This window comes from Sciurus carolinensis, chromosome 2, assembly GCF_902686445.1.
Source record: "Sciurus carolinensis chromosome 2, mSciCar1.2, whole genome shotgun sequence".
In the NCBI taxonomy this organism is placed as follows: Eukaryota; Metazoa; Chordata; class Mammalia; order Rodentia; family Sciuridae; genus Sciurus; species Sciurus carolinensis.
In genome coordinates this window covers 6,018,488-6,026,278 of record NC_062214.1, presented here as the reverse complement: position 1 = coordinate 6,026,278, position 7,791 = coordinate 6,018,488, and the positions used below count along the sequence as shown (strand labels likewise).

The following is a 7,791-nucleotide window of genomic DNA, read 5'->3' as shown; positions in this document are numbered from 1 at the left end:
AGAGGGAGATGAAATCTCAGTGCAGTCTTGATTCCCATTTCCCTAGTTGCTAAGGATGGTGAATGTTTTGCCATATATCTGTTGTTCGTTTGTGTTTCTTCTTTTGAGAGGTGTCTGTTTAGTTCTTTTGCCTACTTATTGATTGGGTTATTTGGGTTTTTCTTCTTCTTTTTTTCAGTGTTAGGCTTTTTAAGTTTTTCATATATTCTGGATATTTATCTCCTGTCAGAGGAGTAGCTGGCAAAGATTTTCTCCTATTCTGTAGGCTCTCTCTTCTCACTCTTAATTATTTCCTTTGCTGTGCAGAAGATTCTTAATTTTACACCATCCCACTTACTGATTCTTGGTTTAGTTTTTTGAGCTTTGGGGGTCTTGTTAAGGAAGTCAATACATGTGCCAACATGTCAAAAAGTTCCTGTCCAATTCCTAAGCCTTTTAAGGCAGAGGGAACTTCATTATCATGACTATTGGGAAATATGACTTATCTAGTTTTGATTTCTCAGAAGGTTAAACAGTGTAGACTGTTTAAAGGTTAAACAGCTTGGTGACATGGAACTTCAGCATGAATGGTTCCATTCTGATTTTTTGCGTTAGTCTGAGGTGGCCCAAGCAGAAACTTGATCCACAACAATGGCCCCTTGTGATTTTTATTTTAAACACATCTTTAAAGGTCTCTGCACAAATAGCTTTTAAAATACAAGCAGAAAAACATTTCCTATACAGGGAAGAAGTTACACAGCACTTCGGCTAGGTGATAAAAATTAACCTCTGTGACGAGGGGCAGAGGGACACCATTTGTCTCCAGGTGGGAGAAGGGAGAAGGGACACAACATCAGCGTGCAGAACGCTAACTGCAGTTGCAAATCAGAAACCAATCCCCAGGAAAGGCCAGACAAGTCCCAAGGACTGTCTGGAAGGAACAGAAGGGCCTTCGTTATTCAATAGCATGAGATGCCTGAAGGCCAAGGAGAGTTGAGAAAAGTTCCCAATTAAAGAAGATTAAAGAGACACAGAAACTAAATGCTAAGCATGATCCTGTGACTGGGTCCTAGGACAGTGGGAAAAGTAGCAAAAGACTTCATGGGGACAGGCAGTAAAACTAAGGTGCACATTGTACAAGCCACACAGTGAGAGAAAGATTAACTAACAGGATTCATGGTGAGAAGAAAAGTCCCAATGATACGGAGAATGAACTACACAGTTACCATATGGTTTGTCAGGGTCCTCTGAGGAGAGCGGTGACAGAGGATGGGAGAGCAGTGACTGAGGTTGGGGGTCTCTGATGACCTCACGGCTGTGGCATGCCAGGTGCCTGGGAATGTTCCTGGGCGAGGGCACAGGATACTCAACTGCTGTGGCAATGCCCTGCATGAGGAGGCTCTGTGCAAGAGTCCTATCAGCTCTGACCTCCATCTCGGGCACACAGCTCCTGGGAACAGAGGAATTCTTATGCTAGACAACCACAGTGTCTCACCAGCTCCACTTCTCCTGAGCCTGCCCACTTTACAGTAACTTGAGGGCTACACAGTTGCACTTTGCAACTGTGGATTGCAACTGTGGAAAAGCTACGTAGATGTTTCTAGTACTGCAACTTTCTGAGCATGAAGAATAATGCTTACATAGTCTTTAACCTGATAATGAGCCATATATAAATAATGGTCACTTACAGAACTCTTTAGATCCGGATCTCCAACAGACAGCAGCACTCCACCTGATCCCAGCTTCATCTTCAAAATCTGTGTTTGTGAGTATTTGTCTTCTAATCCCCCATTGCCACTCACTGGAACCTGCAAGTTAGGGTAAAGTACAGCAAAAGCCTTCACTGGGACAGGTGACAAAACTAAGGTACGCATTACATGAACTGAAAGATGAGGCAAAAATTAAGATATAGGATTCATGGTGAGAATAAAAATGTCCCAATGAGGCAGACAATAAACTACAGTCACCATATGTGTTTGTCAAGGTCTTCCAGAGGAACGGAGCCAGCAGGAAGTGGTACAAGCAATCAGGAAATCTTGGCAATTCTAAAATCTGCAGAGCAGGCCAGAAACCCAGAAAGAGTGCAACTCAAGTCTAAAGGCAGCCTGCAGGTAGACTTCCCTCTTCTTCTGAGGAAATCAGTCTTTTTCCATGAAGGCTTTCAACTGACCGAATGAGGCCCACCCTCATCAGGGAAAGTATATCTAGCTTTACTAAAGGTTTACTGATTTAAATGTTAATGTCACCTAAAAAAAATACCTTCACAGACACATCTAGAATAATGTTGGTCCCAATATCTGGGTTCCATGGCCCAGCTAACTAGTCACACAAATTAACCATGCCTTATGTTGAAAAAAAGCAGAGCCTGCTGTTAAGCATGGCCTCCCATGTTAAGCACAGCAGCTGGCAAGCACAGTCCTCAGGGAGGCATAGGAGTGTCATTAAACATGCCTTCCATACACCTGGATCCCAGCAGCTGGGGAGGCTGAGGCAGGAGGATTTCAAGTTTGAGGCCAGCTTCACCAACTTAGTGAGGTCCTAAGCAACCTATCAAGATCCTATCTCAAAATAAAAAAATAAAAAGGGCTGGCAATGTGGCTCAGTGGTTAATGACCAGTATCCACCTCCCCCAAAATGACTTCCTCTAGAGAGGATGTAAAGAAAAGAGGAGTGGGGAGAGGAGGAAGGGACACCATGTTCTCCAATGTTTGTATCAAAACACAATGTGTCGCTTCCCCAAGAAGAGCAGAACCCGGGGCTCCGTGGTGCATGGGTGAGAGGCCAATGCAGCAGCACCTGAGACGTCTTGCCTTGAGCTGGGAAGGGTCTGTGATGGGCTGACAGCTCGGGATGTTCTAGGCCAGACTCTAAGGGAAATGACTAAATGGCCTCCATTTTGCTCTGCGACTCCATGTCATGTAGGAAATAAGCTTCTCCCATGGGAACACCCGCCTCTGTGCCCATCATCAGTTACTTGGTGTGACGTGTTTAACAATATAAAATGACAATTCCTATGTAATGAAAAATTGCTCTCTTTTGATCTCTGTTACTCCTAACCAGTGTACCAAGCAGCAGTAATTGTGTGGCTGTTAGTAACCATTCTTTAGTTTGTACCTAGGTGACCCACTCCCACTACCCCTCTGTCGATGATCTCATGATGTTAATGTGTAATTTCGAATCATAGTAATAGGCACTTATGATTAATGTGATTTTTGGTATAAGAACCCCTAACCCTGTGGTCGGGGCTGTTCTCTCAATAGCCATTTTTGGGGGCATTGTGTGAGACAGTCAGCCGGCCGGCTTAATAAAGACTCTCAAATATGGACTTCTCAGTGATGATCGGTGTGTTCTTAAGTTGCGCCCCATAACAGTTCACAGCATCAGAAGACGACAATTCTGCAAGTAAAATACAGAAACGGAAGCCACCAAACATTCCCCTTTCAGTTCATCTCAACGAGTGAGGCATTTGAAAAGTACGGCCATGCCAGGTGATTTTCGGGAACTGTTAACACAGGGTGCTTCTCTGACGTGGGAAGGGCAACAGCACGGCACAGCAACCAAGGGCGTGGCTGTGAAGTCAGAGAAGCCGGAACGCAGGTCCCTGCTGGGTGGCCTGTGGGCTGCACGCTGGATGAGTCACTCAGCACCTCCAAGCCCAGATAAATGTGGTCAAGCCATTACTACCCATCAGCCATTTCATGACACCACTTTCTTTTCTGAAATGCATACATATAGGGAAAAAAGTTGGGAATATGTTTTTAAAAATATGTTTTTGTGGGTTTTCCATACTGAAGCACTGCTGTAGGAAAAACATAATTGTAATTAGCTAAATAAGTTTAAAAGTATGTGTTCAAATGGAGTTTTATTCGGCTGTAAAGAAAAATGAAATTATAGCATTTGCAGGAAAACGGATGGAGCTGGAGACCATTGTGTTAGGTGAAATAAGTAACTCAGAAGGTCAAGGGTCGTATGTTTTCTCTCATGTGTGGAATCTAGAGAGGAAAAAGGAGAACGAAGGTTGGGGAGGATCTCCTAAAAACAAAAGAGAGGTCAGTAGAGGAAAGGAACCAAGGGGCGGGAGGCAGAGAGGAGGGGAGAGGTACTAGGAGTGACATCAGCCAAATTATACTGCTACGTTGTATATGGTGTGCGTGTATGCATGTGTAACAACAAACCCCACCAATATGTACAACCATAATGCACCAATTAAAAAATGTGGGGAGAAAAGTATGTGTCCATATAGAAAGTCCCAGAAGAATATCCTAAAGAGTTATCACAGTTACATCCACAGGTTGGGACTGGTAGGAAGGGAGGAGGCAAGAAAATACACTTTTTTGCTTTATGCATTTATACAATATCTGAACATTTTGACAAGTGTGTATATGTTATTGCTTTTCTATTCCAAAAATAAATAAATAAAGGGGAAATATAAAAGAAATGCGATTAGCATCTGCCACAGGGCTTCGGTGACTCAGGGCGCTTGCAGCAAAATGACGGCCTTGACCATCCTGCCTTCCTTAATTGAGTTCTCTGAAAGGATTCAACATCACGCAGGCATTTTTCTCCCTGAAATGCTCAGCTTTAACAAAATTCTGAGTAGAAGAATGACCATGAGTCACAATTACAGGAAGGTTTTATAAATATCACGTAAAAAGTGCTCACGGCAACGTGGCTGGAGTTGGCACACGTGGCCACGCTTCACTCAGCCATGGGGAGGCGAGGGGACGGCAAAACGCCAAGGGGTCATTTTGTCCACTGTCCACAACCAGAATCTTTGGATAAGTCCTCACTTCTGGTCACACGAGTTACTGTGTCACCACAACCATGTTCAGGGGCACCACCAGGCACAAGAGACCCGTCCTGCATCCTGCCACGTGGAAGAACATTTCTCTGCACTCAAGTGTCTGTAAAAATCACTACATCAAGACAGCTTTGTAGGGATGATAGCAGAGTCCAGTAGACAAGAGACTGGAAGTGTTAGCCAGGAGAATCCATGTCCCTCCATCAAACACTTAGTATTTCAACAAAATCCCATCATATCAGAATTTTACTTACCTCCAGCTTCTATCCTTCCTCAAACATTGAACTAGACTCAACCACATTTTTCCTGTCACTGTGAATTCCCACTGCCTCCCAGAAACCCTGTCCACCCAACATCAGCAAAGTACCAAAAAACAGACACCAGTCTTTCTGTCCCCAGCCAAGCCTCCTCGGGCTTTCTGTACTTTCTACTATTAGATCTGAAACTGGCCTTCCCCAAATTAGAGTTATTTTTGTGCTCCCTTCCTGGAGATGACCACATCAGTGTCTAACTGTCCTAAAATCAATTTTAAAATTTTAAGAGCATCCATTTTATACTTAGTATTTTAACTGTAATATCGACAGTCACTTCTAAAAAGAACAGTGCCACTCACTGTATTAGGCAAGATGTGCTGGCATGGCAAAAATCATCCCAAATTCTCAGAGGCACACCCGCCAGGAGTTCTTCTCATGATAAGCCGGCGTTCAGCCCCGGCTGCCTTCAGCAAGCAGTGCAGCAGTCCTCTGAGGACCTGGAACCCTGAGCTCCATCAACCTGCTGCCCTCTGTCAATGTGTGACTCCATGATCACACCGATCGGAGGTTAAGCACCAGCACTTGAATGCCTGTGCCTTGGAGCCAAAGCCAAGACTTCCGCTCATGTGCCATTGGCCAAAGAAAGTCCCATGGCCACGTTAACTTTCAGAGAACAAAGAATTGCAAGCCTCCTGTTGTGCCCAGAGGTGGAGGAGAGCCAGACACTGGTGAGTGGTAGAAATGCCCATCCACATGCATCATGGGAGGGAAGCAAATCCAAAAAACACATAGTAAAGACGGGTGGTGTCACTCTGTTAGCCAGATACTGTTGCCTGCCAAAGGGAAACGAGTTGGAGGCAGAGAAGGGCCAGAGACATGCCAGCAGGCAGGCTGGTGTGGCTCGTGGCAGAGCACATGCCTGGCATGTGTGGGGCCCTGGGCACCATGAAACCAAAGGAGGAGGAGGGAGCTGAAAAATAAATAGAAAAATAAGGCTTCCAGCAGGCTGTAAAGGACAGTAACTCCAAAAATAAGTACAGTGAAACTCAAGGAGGATTAAACTAGAGGAGGGAATTAAAGCGCCTACCTAACTTATTGCTTGAAACTAAGAAAAGGATATATTTGAAACAATCTATTTTTATTGTATCAGTTCAGAGAAGCATTGTGCCAGCATTAGCTCTGATAATTAAGACTATGCAGCAACAATGAAAAATTCCCGTTTATAAAACAAAAAGATACAAACCGTCAAAGTGTAGCTCTGAGGTATTTAGTTCAGGAGAATATGCCTAGGAATCCCAGGACAAGGAGGAAACAGTCCTACTCACTGGGCGCCTGTGGGGGACCCTGTCTGTGCCTTGGGTATTCAATGTCACTGTCATTTAAAACTACAATTATCACAAGAAGGGGATGCCAATGAGGACCAGCTGACCAATGAGGACACTGAGTCACAGAAGGATTAAAAGCCAGTCCATGTGTTTTAGTCAGCTTTTTTGCTGCTGTGACTAAAAGACCTGACCCACACAACTGAAGAGGAGGAAAATTTTATTTAAGGGCTCACGGTTTCAGAGGTTTCAGTCCATATACAGCCCACTCCATCATGGAGGAAGAGTATGGCAGAGGGAAGCAGCTCATGTGTTGATCAAGAAGCAGAGAGAGATTCCACTTGCCAGATACAAATATCTACCCCAAAGCCACGCCCCCAACTCCCACCTCCTCCAGCCACAGCCTACCAGCCTTCAGTTACCACTCAGTTAATCCCTATCAGGGGATTAATTCTCACAACCCAATCATTTCTCCTCTGAACTTTCTTGCATTGTCTCACATGTGAGCTTTTGGGGGACACCTCATATCCAAACCATAATACCATGTCATATAACTTATTACAAGAAATGGAAATCTCACTGGGTGTGGTGGCCACATGTGTAATCCCAGTGGCTCGGGAGGCTGAGACAAGAGGACTGCAAGTTCGAGGCCAGCTCAGCAACTTAGCACACTTTTTTCCTAACCTCCCCCATGATCTTGAACTGGGGATTGCAGAATTAGAGAAACACGCATATAGTTCTCTGTAACTCTTTTTAAGGACATTGCATTGTGTTGCAAAAATCCGATTATGTTTATTTCTTGGGGTTTTTTACATACATTTTACATTTTAATATGTGGAACCACTGGAAATTTGTAACACATTAATTTGTGAGGAGTGTTTTAAGTGTGTTGTCATTGTCTCCATTGTCTTCACTTTGACTAGAGCCTATTATCATGGAAACAATAAAACTTATTGTGTTGGTTGCTAATAAATAAATAAATAAAAAGGGCAGGGATGTGGCTCAGTGGTTAAGCAACCCTGGGTTCAATCCCCAGTACCTAAATAAATAAATAATACAAAGAAGTGGAAATCTCAACACAGTTCTGTCTGATACAGTAAGAATTAACCAGAAGAGGATTCTTTTAATTTCAAGAGTAACTCTTACTTTCCAAAGACCCATATAAACAAAAACTAATGCATCTCTTTATTGTTCATGAATTGATTTTGAATCTGTCCTCATTTGATTGACTGGTAAGAACCTCAGCTCTGACTGTGTGCAGTTAAAATGCCACCTCTGTCCTCCCACTACCTGCTTCCCCAGAGGCGTGTACAGATGTGGGGAACTCGCCAGCAGCGGCTGAGCAGCTGCCTGTAGGGACTGTCATCTGTCTACAGTAGCTACAGCTAAGAAGACCCTTCCTGGTCCCGCTGTGGTCTGATTCCTTTGCTATACT

General features: G+C 44.0%; 1 long non-coding RNA gene across 2 annotated transcripts in view; it reads right to left on the bottom strand.

The window, feature by feature from the left end:
* Window positions 1-1,680: 1,680 nt before the first annotated feature.
* Window positions 1,681-7,791, bottom strand: part of LOC124977753 (uncharacterized) — a 48,800-nt gene continuing 42,689 nt past the window's right edge. For both annotated transcript variants that reach the window (XR_007107252.1, XR_007107253.1), the window contains exon 4: window positions 1,681-1,787. This is a non-coding gene — a long non-coding RNA (uncharacterized LOC124977753). The remainder of the gene's footprint in view (window positions 1,788-7,791) is intronic.